At 47.5% G+C, this 14,597-nt stretch overlaps 2 protein-coding genes across 2 annotated transcripts in view; both read right to left on the minus strand.

Annotated features, from left to right (window-relative positions):
• The window catches only part of BEND3 (BEN domain containing 3), a 35,751-nt gene extending 30,854 nt beyond the window's left edge, over window positions 1-4,897 (minus strand). Inside the window, exon 1 of the mRNA XM_021090612.2 lies at window positions 4,697-4,897. The gene's annotated coding sequence lies outside the window, so the exon portion shown is untranslated. The remainder of the gene's footprint in view (window positions 1-4,696) is intronic.
• Window positions 4,898-5,934: 1,037 nt separating this feature from the next.
• Window positions 5,935-14,597, minus strand: part of PDSS2 (decaprenyl diphosphate synthase subunit 2) — a 288,051-nt gene continuing 279,388 nt past the window's right edge. The window contains exon 9 of the mRNA XM_084976744.1: window positions 5,935-7,572. The gene's annotated coding sequence lies outside the window, so the exon portion shown is untranslated. The remainder of the gene's footprint in view (window positions 7,573-14,597) is intronic.

The following is a 14,597-nucleotide window of genomic DNA, read 5'->3' on the forward strand; positions in this document are numbered from 1 at the left end:
CCCATGTGACTGAGTGGACATTGGTGACTAATTTTCCTAGGAGGTATAAGCAGAGCTTCCTCTCTACTTCCCACTTTTACAAGTGTGTTGTCTTGTGACCACATGAGCTAATTAAAGTTGGGGCAGAGTTGGGTATGAACCCCTAATGTCCCCAAGCCTCCCTCCTTCAATTTACCAGCTCCATGGTTAAACCAACAGCCCTCTGCAAACCAGAAAAGACCAATATGCGATTTATTCAACTAAGAAATCAATGCCTTTACAGATATGGATGCAACTGTGTTCCATTGGCTAGTGATAACTGAAAATCAGACAAGAGGAGAGGACAGGTGGCTGTTAGTAGAGAACAAAAAACTAAAAGGGCTTGGAGTTCCTGTCATGGCTCAGTGGTTAGCAAATACAACTAGGAACCATGAGGTTGCGGGTTCGATCCCTGGCCTCGCTCAGTGGGTTGGGGATCCAGCATTGCTGTGAGCTGTGGTGTAGTGCTGTGCTGTAGCTGTGGTGTAGTGGCTACAGCTCAGATTAAACCCCTAGCCTGGAACCTCCACATGCCGCAGGTGCGACCCTAAAAAGACAAAAAAAAAAAAAAAACCACAACTAAAAGGGGCTGATGTTAAATACAGTCAGCCTTCCATATCATGGGTTCCAAATCCCAGGATACAGAGGACTCACTCTAAGGGACATGAGCATCCAAAGGGAATCAATTCCCCAAGAATACTGAGGGATGGCTGTACATACGTTTCAAGTTGAATTACAAATGGAGGAAGGGCACATTAACAGGTGAGCTGCTGAGAAAAACCCAGCTGTAAAACTATACAGTTTGTAAAAAGTCTCATCATTCAGTGAAAAACAAGCCAGGCATTAGCTCTACTCCAAGTGAGATAGCAGCACCTCTCCTGTTTGACACACTGAAGGCCTGATGCCAGCATGGACAGCCCTTAGCTTGGCATGTGCGGGTCATGTGTGGCAGCTCGTTCCAGCAACCACAAGAGCCTGGGTTGAAATAATAATGCTGTAAGAGATACTGGAACGTCAGAAGGGAGAAGAAGAACCATTGTCCAATTTGGAGTGGAAAAGAAACAGCAAGATCAAGGTGATGCTCACAAACCACATATGATATCCCTTCGGGGGTCATATTTTATGTGTGACTTAAATAAAAAAAAAGAAAAATTACCGATTAGCAATGAGATCTTGCTGTGTAGCACTGGGAGCTATGTCTAGTCACTTATGATGGAGAATGATAATGTGAGAAAATAGAATGCATACATGTATGTGTAACTGGGTCACCATGCTGTACAGCAGGAAAAAAAAGTGGGAGTTCCTGTCCTGGCTCAGTGGTTAATGAATCCGACTAGGAACCGTGAGGTTGTGGGTTTGATCCCTGGCCTTGCTCAGTGGGTTAAGGATCCAGCACTGCGTGAGCTGTGGTATAGGTCACAGACGTGGCTTGGATCCTGTTTTGCTGTGGCTGTGGTGTAGGCCAGTGGCTACAGCTCTGATTAGACCCCTAGCCTGGGAACCTCCATATGCCTCGGGAGCAACCCTAGAAAAGGCAAAAAGACAAAAAAAAAAAAAAAAAAAAAAAGTATCAGGGAAATAACAATTAAAAAAATAATAATAACCTAAAATAAATAAATAAATAAAGCTTCTCTTTCGGCAAAAAAAAAAAATTACCATACAGTAAAATTTACTCTCTAGGATGGTTTACAATTCTACCACAAATAACACATGTACACATTCCTATAGCCAACATCAAGAGGATAAAGAAAAGTTCCATCATCCCAAAGATTGATTTTACAAATAATTCCCCCAGGAGTTCCCGTCATGGCTCAGTGGTTAATGAACCCAACTAGTAACCATGAAGTTGTGGGTTTGATCCCTGGCCTCACTCAGTGGATTAAGGATCCAGCGTTGCTGTGAGCTGTGGAGGAGCTTGCAGACTCAGCTCGGATCCTGCATTGCTGTGGCTGTGGTGTAGGCCGGCGGCTACAGCTCCAATTCAACCCCTAGCCTGGGAACCTCCGTATGTCATGGGTGCGGCCCTGAAAAAGACAAAAAACAAACAACAAATAATTTCCCCAAACTTGCTTTAGCCAATCATGGGCACAATGAATAACAGAGCAGGAACCATAAGTTGTCATCAAAATTAAGTGCCAGGAAAAAACAACAGCACTACACCCCAACCTCCTATACCCTTCCTAACTCCAAATTATTTCTGCTGGCTGGCTAGCAACCATCATGTGTTTCTACATTATAAAACTTGAGATATATACAGGACACATCCCCTAATTTTTCACCATGGTGTCAATACAATTCATAAAAGCATGTTGTCTCCTGTGGCTTCAGGGGCTTTCTAGATGGCTCTAACAAGTAGCGAGTGGGACATTCCTGCAGATTAAATTTTTACCAACTCAGACTTCTGTCAGGGTTGATTCCAATTTTTCTTCTCCTAATTATTAGACATTCTACTCTTTCACTCATTTAAGGGATGCTTAGGAACCCAGAAGTGACTAAAAGAAAGAAGGTAAAGAAACTATGTCCACGTGGTACTTTTAACAGTGCTACTATTTGTCTACTAGGTCCCAAGTGGTCTCTCTTCTTCCTTATTACTAGTGCTCTGTGTGTAGTGAGAGAAGAGGACATAAATCTATTAAATTACTTCAACAAGGAGATGGCCTCTCTGCTAAAACTCACTTTAGCAGTGTAAGTTTTTAGGTGGCAGATTTTTCTTTGGGGGGAGGGTTGCACCCACAGCATATGGAGATCCCCAGGCTAGGGGTTAAATAGGAGCTGTAGCTGCCGGCCTAGTCACAGCCACAGCAATGCCGGATGGGGGCCTCCTCTCTGACCTACACCACAGCTCATGGCAATGCCTGATCCTTAACCCACTTAGCAAGGCCAGTGATCGAACCTGCATCCTCATGGATGCTAGTCAGATTTGTTTCCACTGAGCCACGAGAAGAACTCCCCATGTGACAGATTTTAAAGACTGGTTTTTCCATGAATTTCATTTCATGCACACTCCAGTTAGCCCACTAATAGGAACAAGATGCACTGGTCCCACTTTCTTCTGGAATCCAAGAAGCTCTCCATACATTTTAGCCAAAATTTATTGAGCACCTCCTAAGTTATCAGACACTGGGTTAGTGGCTGGGGAAGTAAAACTGTGAAGATACAAAATCTGGCACAAATCTCAGTACTGAGGGTGAGGGGAGCTGACAGGGTCCCATATGAAACTGGAAATTAGAAATGCATGGTTAAAAGAAAAAAAAAAAGCAGGAAAACATGGGGGTAGGTGGGAGGGGGCATGGATAAGTAAAACTGTGAAGATACAAAATCTGGCGCAAATCTCAGTACTGAGGGTGAGGGGAGCTGACAGGGTCCCACATGAAACTGGAAATTCGAAATGCATGGTTAATAAGAAAAAAAAAAAAAAAAAAGCAGAAAAACATGGGGGTAGGTGGGAGGGAGCATGGATAACAAAAGGATCTCCTCCTAGGTCCTTCTTTATGCCAAGCCAGCCCCAGCCAGAGAGCTCACTTCCTAGCCTGTTTCCCAGAGCTGCAGCTTTGGGCACTCTTCGCATTGTCCCGTGACACGGGAAACATTTACAAGTTACGTTAAGAGGGTGAAATTGAACTTTTCTGACTTAGAAGTGCTTAGCTCCCGTGCGTACATCCTTTCCAGGTGGGCATGTGCGTGTCAAATTCTTCAGACAGGCCACCTGAGCACTCAAACTCTTGTACCTCTGCAAAAACACATTGGAAAAACTGTCGGCACGCAAGGCGCTACAGCACAACTCAACGGCGTGGCTAGGCAAGCTCTGCGTGGGAACTCACATTTAAGAAAGAGGGAGGGGGCTGGTCACGAGGTGGGTGACGCCTGGACTCTGGTTCCTCGGCTGGCCGGGAAGGCCTCGCGCCAACCGGGCGCACGCCCAAGGCGCCGGGCCCGCCTCCAGCTCCCGGGCAGCGGGAACCGCGAACCGTGCCGTGGACGGCCGGGGAGGGAGCGCTGCGCCCTCTGGCGGCGGGGCCCGTCCCTGGTCGCTCCCGACCGCCACCGCCGCCGCCACGGGCCTGCCTCGCTCCATTTGCTGACTCCGGAGGCTGCGTCCCTCCGAGCGGCGGCTTCTCGGGCCTCGGCTCCCCGCTCGGCATCTCGCTCCAGTCCCCGCCCCCTGCTCCTGCTCTGACACCCCATTCTGCATGCCGAGCCGTGCCCCGCCGTAGCCCGGCCGAGAGCGAGCGCCGAGCCCACCACGGGCTTCGCAAAGCCTTCCGGCAGCCCGGCCGCTCCATCGTGGCGCCCGGCGGGGGTGCGGGGCCGGCGCGAAGCGCGAGTGGGGCGGCGGCGGCGCCGCGGACCGTTCCACTGCGTGTCCCCCCCTCCCGCCCCCGCGCGGCGCGCGTGCTCCCCGGAACGCCATGGAGCCGCTGCGTTCCGAGCGGGCACAAAGGGGCGCGCGGCACAATGGGCGCGGCGAGTCCGTGGGCGCAGGGTGCCCGTTCCGGCGGCTCGGCCCTGCGCGGGGGTGGGCGCTCCTCCCGCGGGCGCGCTCCGGGCAGCCCCCCTGCGCGTCCCCTCCCCTTCTCCCGCCCCCACCCCGGCATGGATGTTGCAGCCACACTCTCGTCCGTCTGCTCTGGAGCCGCCGCCGCCACCGCGCGGCCGGCTTGATCCGCCCCGCACTTACCTGGGACACGAGTTCTGTACTTTGCTGAGCCGGCCCGCGCCGAGTTGGGGAGCCACGTGGGGGGTGGGGGGAGCGCGGGGCTGGGGAGTGGGGGCCGCGCGCGGAGGGCCAGGCCGGGGCGGCCCGGGGAGTTGCTGGGGGCGGCGGGCGGGCGCCGTGTATTTTCCCCTCTCTTTGTGTGTGTCCGTGCGCTGCGCTCTCGCGTGACGTGACGGGACTCCGTGTGTCATTTCCGCACAAGGACACAGGAGCCCCCGCTGCAGTGGAACCACAACCCCTCCGCCCCCACCCCCGGCCCGCCCCTCCCCCTCAGCGGGGCACACGCGGGACCGGCGGCGGCGCTCGGGCGTGAACGGCCGCGGCGGGGAGCTGGGGCGCGCACTCCGGGGACCCGGGCAGCCCGGCGCGCTCATCCGGTGCCGCGCCGCTCCACGTGGGCCAGCGCCTGCTGCCCGGGGCGGGGGGCGGCGGCCGTGCACCCACGGTGAGCCCAGCCCGTGCTGGCTAACGTCCCCTGCACACCGTGTGTCCTCCCTCCGCGAGTCATTTCTCTAAGTCGTGTTTTCTCAGACCCGAGGAGTTTGACCTGAAAAGCCTCTTTTTCTACTTTTTTTTTTTTTTTTTACTCTGCGGATCGGCAACTGTGCGGGGCGCCTCCCCTCGTGCCCGCGGCTTTCCCGCATTTTTGCTATCTCGGCTGTGCCCGTGGCCCTCCGGGCAAGAGTTCCCGCGCCGCGGTCTGCACAAAGACATGGGGCGCGGGGACCCGGGTGACCCCTGCGGTCCCGCGGAGCCGGCATGGAGTCTGGCGGGCCGCGGGAGAGCGACCCCGGCGCTGGGAAACACTGGCTCTGGCCACTCCCCCATAAGGGTGGCCGCCCTCTCTTGTAAAAGCCTCAAAAGCTGCCTTCTACTAGTAACCCGAAGTTTTGAGGTTTGAGGCTGCAGAGCTAGAGATTCAGAAGTGCGCGCGCTCAGACCCACATGCCACAGACAAACCCGCGGGATATCTGCGCCGAGTGCTTAAAATAGAAAAACACGAGTCACCAACTCAATAAAGACTGATTCTTTCTACTCCTAAGTCCCGGACTGGAGATTCCAAGTTGATAAATACGAAACCTACCCCTCGGGTATTTTCTCAAGTCTCAGGGGACTTGAAGGGGTGTGGTGTGTGAGGGTCAGGGAAGCCCAGTCCAACAGTTAAGCCACGTTTATATTTAAGGCAAACAATGAGAATGTAAATTTTAAAAAAATATTTTAATTTGCCGGTCGAAGAAAGTATAAAAAGAAAAATGCAAATGATCCCATCTGCTGCTCACAGCTGACTGGCTGGAAGGGAGGACCATGTGGCCCAGCCCTGCGCGGTCAGTGAATTGGTAGAATAGACTTTAAAAGAAGGCATATGCTGGCTGCTTGCTGCCCAGGCGCTGGGAAGGTTTGAATTAATGTATAGTTTTGGATTACGTATCCTCTTCCAGACCACTCCAACTGGGAATTTAGCAGTTAGGCAAGTTCTCCCCCCTCGGGTTTGAAATCTAGAGGCAAGAGGTTAAGACCTTTGAGGAACTGCATGGAACATTCTCGAACAGTATTTAGATAGCCAATTTTGAGAAGTCAGTACTAATTGCTAATGCAAAATTAGCGAGCAGCCGGGAGTACCGAGACCTGCATCCAGGGGGTGCTTTTATAAAAGAATCCATACGTGCTCAGTGTCATTCAAAACAGGATGATGAAAAGAATGGGGCCGAGATAGCAGCCCTTCAAATTCAAAAGACTTGAGTCGCCCTATCTACATTTAAAATAGGGCGGAGGGAGGAAGGGAGGAGGACCGCTTGGGGGCAGAATGGTTAATTTATACATTCCCAGAAGATTGAATGGAGGCACTTCGATTGGAAATTTGACTTTTAACACTGGTACGTTAAATAGCACGTATGGTACAAGTACATCGCTTGACTTAGTTAACAGGTTTAGCAGTTTTAGTTTCACCTTCAAGTTAATATAACAGTTATAATTAGAGTTTAAAAAGTGTAACTTGCATTTCATTAATTCAGTTTTCTAGGATTTCCCATTGGAAAAGTTAGCAAGAGTTAAGAGTAGCATTTAAGCTCACTTTGCATTTTTAAACCACTTTATTTAGTGGTTTAAAAATGTAAAATGACCTTGTTACATCTTTACAAAGGCGAGTAGATGTATTGTGTGTCAAGGGATATATCTTCTGTAAAATCATTCACAATAACAACTCAGGTATTGGAGGAGAAATTAAGTAATAAAACTGTAGAGGTAAAATATTTAGAAATTAACGTTTCTTCATTGTTTGAAACCAAAGCTTTTGTCAAATACAAAAATTGTATTAATAAATAGCATCTAAGGCAAGCAGCGTGTTTAAAATGACATAAACTGACTTTTCAAAACAAAATCTCACAGGAAACTACAACATGACCTTGAGTATTGTTATAAATTACATATCTTAATTTGCATACTGGATCAATATTGCCACTTAACCAAGTAAGCTGTTCCAAAGAAGTTATTAAAAGATAGAAATGGAAGTTATTGCTATGTAGGAAAGGAAACTACCTACCTTCAAGTGATTTTGTATGTTTATATGCTTTTTTTTTTTAATAAGGAGAAAGGGAAAATAGTACAAAAAGTAAGGAAAAATACATTGGAATTGAATTCCAGTTGTATCCTGGAGCTTTAAAAAATAACGCTTCTAAAAGTGCTACTGGATCAAAGTAATGCCTTATGAAAAAATATGAATAAACAGGGACTAAGATGGGGAGAGGAATGGGGTTTAAAAAACACAATTCTTACCTGATACAATCTTAAGAAGTCAGTAGGAGTGACTGCTGATGATTCAAAAGGATGTGTATAAAGACCTGGGGGCGGGAAGGGAACAGCCTGAGATTTAGAGGTCTGCTTGATTGGAAATTTCTTAATTAGAAATACATTTTTCAAGATTTAAAGTTAGAGCTGTTGCAGTTCATCTAATGAATGAACTTCCAATTTTACCTGAGTAAAAGGCAGCAGGAAGGAAATTGGCTACTTGACAATAATAAAGGATTCACATAAAGCACTAACTGTAAAAAGGCAAAAGGAACATTACACAGCATTTAATGAAGAGTGATATCTTTCATGTCAATGTATATAATTAAGAGTGGCAGATAGATAGGTATTGGGTTTTAGATATCTTTTAACTGTTGCTCTAAAGGTTTTGATCATGGCTAAAATGTATTTATAGCTGCCAAGGCAGTATTTAGTGGGACTACCCCCCCCCAAGTAGTTAGGTCTTAAAACAATGCAACAGATTTCACTGTTACTTGTAGACATTTCCACGTTATTTCTTGCCTGCTGGATGTATAGTTTTGCCAAGCCTTCAACTTCAAACAGAAGTAGCTGGCAGACCCAGATTCCGTGAATACTCAAAACTGAGAAGAGGGAAAAAGAGCAGGGATGGAGGAGCTTATATTAACTTTATTAAATAAGACCTGTTAGATACACCTTGCTAAATAACTTGCAAAACTGTTTGGGAAGTTGGGCTCAGGAACTTAACCCCTTGTGTGCTGGGGGCAGGCGGGGGGGCGGGGGGGAAGACAATCCCAATTTTAGTGGAATCAGGAGTAGGTAAATGACACACCATGACCCAAGGTGGAAAAAAAAAAATGAGGTTTTGAATGAAGAGCTGCTGAGAATTTGTGCTGGGCAGTTTTTCTTATTTGTAGGAGAACTACTGAATAATTTATAGCAGCTTGAGATTTTAAGCACCCAGCACAACCATTAGGATCTGATTTTAGTTGAATATCTGGCTTGCACAATAGGATTCTGCAAAAAGCAATATTAGGGAGAGTGAAAACTGCTGCAGTCCCGCTCTCAATTTCAAGCCCTTGAGAAAACAAATGCCAATCTGAAATCTAGCTCATTCTGAACCAGAGTGCTAGCTGGAGGCACTGCAGCCACTAGGGCCTCCAAGCCCAGCGGGGCGCCCAAGGGCCTGCAGTCAGGAGTCCCCACACTGATCACACAGCTGCAGCGACAGGCAGGAAGCAGGGAGTAGGGTGGCTGGCTTCCCAGCCAATCAGAGCCGACTTAAAAAAAAAAAAAAAGAGCTATATGCTGCTGTAGTAATTTGCTGATTTTTAAGAAATTGTTTCAATGCTCTGGATCACAAGATTCTAAACAAAATGCTATCCATTAATACCTATACTTTTTTTTTTTTTGTCTTTTTTTGATATTTCTTGGGCCGCTCCCGCAGCATATAGAGGTTCCCAGGCTAGGGGTCTAATTAGAGCTGCAGCCACCGGCCCACGCCAGAGCCACAGCAATGCAGGATCCGAGCCGAGTCTGCAACCTACACCACAGCTCACGGCAACGCCGGATCGTCAACCCACTGAGCAAGGGCAGGGACTGAACCTGCAACCTCATGGTTCCTAGTCGGGTTCGTTAACCACTGCGCCACGACGGGAGCTCCACCTATAGATTTTTAAAGTCTTATTTTCACTTGCCTGAAATCTTCTCTGTAAAATGAAACACCTCAGAGACATGAACTCAAGACCCAGTGATCTACTTCTAGAAATCTATCCTGGAGTCATACTCAACCAAGGCGACATCTATGAGGATGTTCATTGGAGGATCACTCATAATAAGAAAAAACTGGAGAGAACTTGGAAAACAGTTAAATGGATGACACATGCTATGGCAAATATGTCAGCTTTACAAAGAGGGAAGGTATTCTTTTTTTATGGGTACAGAAAATGTCTAGGACATATTATTGAGTAAAAAGATAATTACCATCTCTGGGAGTTTCCTTTGTGGCTCAGTGGTTAACGAACCCAACCAGGAACCATGAGGATGCAGGTTCGATCCCTGGCCTCGCTCACACCAGGAGCTGTGATATAGGCTGCAGGAGTGGCTCAGATCCCACGTTGCTGTGGCTGTGGTGTAGGCCATCAGCTTAGCTCCAATTGGACCTCTAGCCTGGGAACTTCCACATGCCCCGGGTATGGACCTAAAAAGCAAAAAAAAAAAAAAAAAAAAAAAAAAAAAGGGAGAAGAGAAAAGAAAAAAAATTATGATCTCTATGTGGTGTAATTCTATTTTTGAAAAGAAAAACACATATGTATATATATCTGGGTGTGATCAGAAGAAGTCTGGAAAACAGGGCTAACAGTGGTTACCCTTGAGGTATAGAATAATAGGAAAGAAAGGACTTGCACTTTTTCACATCAAACCTTTGTGAATTGTTTGATCCCCCCCCCCACAGTGAGCATCTATTTCTTTTGCAGCCCTTTTCCCCTCCAACAGACTAAACAAAGTTGTTACTTTGGCCTAAGGAGCAAAAGTCACCCTGGAGCAGCTAAAAGTCATGCAACACTGGTATGAGTTCCTGGATGGACACCTGTCACCCGACTGCCCTTATCCACCTATTTTGTTAAGACTCAAACAGAAAAAGGAGAAGGAGGAAAAGCAGAAATCTTAGTAATAATGCTGCAGAAGTACAAATAGTATTCGGCTACAGAATCCACAGCTCCCTTTCCCCCGGCTTCTGAAGTGTCAGCACAGTATTTTAGAGAAATGGAACCAAATATGTCTGATTTCCCTATAATCATGGCCCATTAGGGCCTGAGAAATAATGGATGCTAATGGCCTGCTTCTGTCAATAGGGAAACAGAGGCAAAAGGGAAAGGCAGTTTACCCAAGGCATGCTGGCCTCTGGAACAATGTTTTTGGGTTTCTTTTTGTATGTCACTCCTACCAAAGGCCAAACAGGTTTAAAAATAAATCAAGGAGTTCCCATTGTGGCTCAGCAGAAAGAAACCCAGCTACTATCCATAACGATGCTGGTTCTATCCCTGGCCTTGTTCAGTGGGGTAAGGATCTGGCGTTGCTGCAAGCTGAGGTGTAGGTGGCAGATGTGGCTTGGATCTGGTATTGCTGTGGCTGTGGTGCAGGCTCTGATTCAACCCCTAGCCCGGGAACTTCCATAAAATAAAATAAAATCAGAGTCTACCAAAGAAATATACAATGTTAGTGCTTCAGACAGTTGTATTCATTTAACATAGCAGCTTGGTTCCAGCCTCATCCTTTAGTCCTCAGCATCTTAGCTCTCTTCTTCAAGAGGCCTTGTGGGCCCCAGCCTGGGTTAAAGGCCCCTGCTTTGCATTTCCAGCGGCACCTTGTTCTCTTCCTGTCACAAGAGCTGTTATGGAGTGAACTGTGCCCCCCTGCAATTCAGGTGTTGGGGTCCTAACCCCCAGTATAGCTCAGAATGTGACTGTATTTGGTATAGAGCCTTTAAAGAGGCGGTTAAGGTTGGAGTTCCTGTAATGGCGCAGTGGTTAACAAATCTGACTAGGAACCATGAGGTTGGAGGTTCGATCCCTGGCCTTGCTCAGTGGGTTAAGGATCCGGCATTGCTGAGAGCTGTGGTGTAGATTGCAGACGAGGCTCGGATCCCGCGTTGCTGTGGCTGTGGCGTAGGCCAGCGGCTGTAGCTCCAATTAGACCCCTAGCCTGGGAACCTCCATATGCCGCGAGTGTGGCCCTAGAAAAGACAAAAAGACAAAAAAAAAAAAAAAAAAAAAAGAGGTAGTTAAGGTTAAATGAGGTGATATGAGTGGGCCTTGACCAATATGACTAGTGTCCTTATAAAAGGGGAGAATATGCTCTAAGGAAATGCCACGTCAGGACACATAGAAAAAGTCTGCAAGCCAAGAAGAGGATCTCAGGAGACACAAAGACTGCTCGCACCTTGATCTTTGACTTCCAGCCTTTGGAATTGTGAGAAAATACACTTCTGTTGTTTAGGCCCCCGAGTCTGTAGTATTTTGTTACAGCAGCCTGAGCAGAATGACATAGAGACCCCATTTACATGAAGCTGTAATTGCCTTTTGATCTGTCTCCCCAGTTAGAATATAAACTCTTGCAGGGCAAGACCATGTTCCGGCACTATCTCCAAGAGCCTAGCTCAGTGGCTGAGACATAGTCAATTCTCAACAAATAGATGCTGAAAGAATAAATGAATTTCTATATAGCATATGTTCCATTTCTCTTCCCCTTTGCATAGATGAAGAGATAAAGCATCAGAGGCTTGAAGCAGGCCAGCTCCTAGTCTACATGAAGAGCATCTTCTGGAGTTGTCCCTGCACAGCCTATGTGTTATAAGGGAATGGCCCAAGGGCAGGCAGCCAAGTCATGGCAGGATCTGGGCCACATGCCAGAACCCCACCTGCAACCTCCCAGTCTAGGGCTCCATCGGCCATTCTATACCAACTCTGGATTAGTAGCACACAGATACCAAGTTTTTTCCGTAGTTGTCTTAGTTTGCTCAGGCTGCTGTAATGAAATACCATACACCGGGTGGCTTAAATAGCAGAAATTTTCTTACATTTCTGGAGGCTGGAAGTCTGAGATCAGGGTGCCAGAATGGTTGGCTTTTTTTTTTTGTTAACTTTTTTAGGGCCACACCGGAGGCATATGGAGGTAACCAGGCCAGAGGTCTAATTGGAGCTACAGCTGCTGGCCTACGCAACAGCCACAGCAATGCTGGATCCGAGTCATATCTTCGACCTACACCACAGCTCATAGCAATGCCAGGTCCTTAACCCACTGAGTGAGGCCAGGGATCGAACCCAAAACCTCATGATTCCTAGTCAGATTCGTTTCTGCTGCACCACAAAGGGAACTCCCATGGTTGGCTTTTGGGGAGAGATGTCTTTTTGGTTTGTAGGCAGCCACCTTCTTGCTGGCTCCTCACGTAGTGGGTAGAGAGAGGGCAAGCTCCCTCTGTGGTTTCTCATTAGGGCACGAATCCCATCAGGAGGCCCCACCCTCATGACCTCATCTTGCCCTAATTACCTCCCAAAGGCCCCATCTCCAAATATCATTATATTGGTGGTTAGGGTTTCAACAGATGAATTTGGGAGGGACAGAAACATTTAATCCATAACAATAACATGTTCATGTTTTGTCATCATGTTTGCCCTTGATCACACACATGAGAGAGGTGGAATAGCTAGATCACCTCCCTGTATCAATCCACCCCATTCTTAAACAGATGAGAAAAATAATGCCTAGAGAGATGACATGGTTTATAATTCATTTTTTCATTTAACTAATAATTATTACAGGCCTATTATGTTGCCAGGTTCTAGATGCATAACTAGCAATTGGCATGACCTGCATTATATCCCAGGTACTAATTCTTCGGCTGTTTCCCAATTAAGTCTGGTTATTTCCCAGTTTGGTTGTTTAATACATTAGCAGTGCTGATCAGAATAGAATTTAATCTTTCCCTTTTAGAAAATTCTACTCTACTCCTTCCTGCTCAGGCTGGGCATTTCTGTCTCCTCTGCCTTTGCTTGTGAGGCTATGTGCCCTTGTCAACTCCTATTCATCCTTCAAAGTCCAACCAAATGTCTTCTCAGCTGTGAGGTTTTCACCACCCTCCTCCCACACCAGAGGTGACAGCACCCAAGCCTATGCTCCCAGTATCCTACTTACGTCTTTATTGCAGACAGCCCCTTCCCTAGCCTAGCTGGTATTACCTGACTATACTATTTATCACGTCTTCCGTCATGCTCTTGTATTGGACTCCATGAGACCTCAGAATGCCTGTCACCCCTCCTGTTACCTTGTACAGTATCTCAAGCAGCTCTTCCCTGCTGTGACTGATACACATGCGCCAGATACTCCAGCTGACTGGACTGGGGTTTGAGGCTTGAAATGTGGGTAGTCACTGGACGATGGGGTAGCCTGTGGATGATGACAGCCCTGCTCAGCAGGCCTCTGATGTGGACCGTGACAAACCCACACAATCGATCTTCTCTTTTAAAGTGTATACATGTTAGGTCGTATATTTCTTTCCTAGGGCTGCCATCACAAAGTACCACAAACCGGATGGCTTAGAACATCAGACTTTTATTGTCTCAGGGTTCTAGAGGCTAGAAGTCAGAAATCAAGATGTCGAGTTCCTGCCCTGGCTCAGTGGAAACGATTCGGACTAACAACCATGAGGTTCGATCCCTGGCCTCGCTCAGTGGGTTAAGGATCCAGCATGGCCGTGAGCTGTGGTGTAGGTCGTGGATGTGGCCTGGGTCTCGCGTTGCTGTGGCTGTGGTGTAGGCTGGCAGCTATAGCTCCGATTCAAACCCTAGCCTAGGAACCTCCATATGCCATGGGAGCGGCCCTAAAAAGACAAAAAAAAGAAAAAAGAAAAATCAAGATGTTGGCTGACTTGGTTCTCTGTCTGAGGGCTGGGAGGGAGGCTCATTCTAGGCCTCTCGCCTATTAACTTCTGGTGGCTTCCTGTGTTCCTTGGCTCAGAGGTGACATTCTCCCTGTGTCTGCACATCCTCTTCCTTCTGTTCATATCTGTGTCTAAATTTCTCCTTTTTATAAGGACACCAGTCACACTGCATGAGGGCTCAGTCTAATGACCTCATCTTAACTTGATCACCTGCAAAGACCCTGTTTCCAAAGGGACCCCACTTCACAGGCTGTGGAGGTAAGGACTTCAACATCATCTTGGGGACACAATCCAATTCGTAATGGTGGGGGTGGGGGGAAGAATTGTAAGCTCACCAGGACTCCCTCCTAACATCACAGAAGCCCTGGATCCCAGAGAGAATGCTCTGCTGACAAGGTGGCTGCCTCCCTATGGCACCACTCCAAAGATTACTGCAAAAATCTCAGTCGCCACTGGAATCTGCCTTCATTTTTCTTTCTAAAGAATGTGCCTAATTTGGAGTCCCCATCGTGGCACATGGGAATGAATCTACATAGGAAACAAGAGGTTGTGGGTTCCATCCCTGGCCTCGCTCAGTGGGTTCAGGATCCGGCATTGCCGTGATCGGCGGTATACATCACAGACGCGGCTCAGATCTGATGTTGCTGTGGCTATGGTGTA

The sequence above is a fragment of the Sus scrofa genome, chromosome 1 (genome assembly GCF_054392235.1).
Source record: "Sus scrofa isolate SSC_HxYL_T2T_F1_AM1 chromosome 1, Sscrofa_HxYL_maternal_Yorkshire_Landrace_v2.0, whole genome shotgun sequence".
Taxonomy (NCBI): Eukaryota; Metazoa; Chordata; class Mammalia; order Artiodactyla; family Suidae; genus Sus; species Sus scrofa.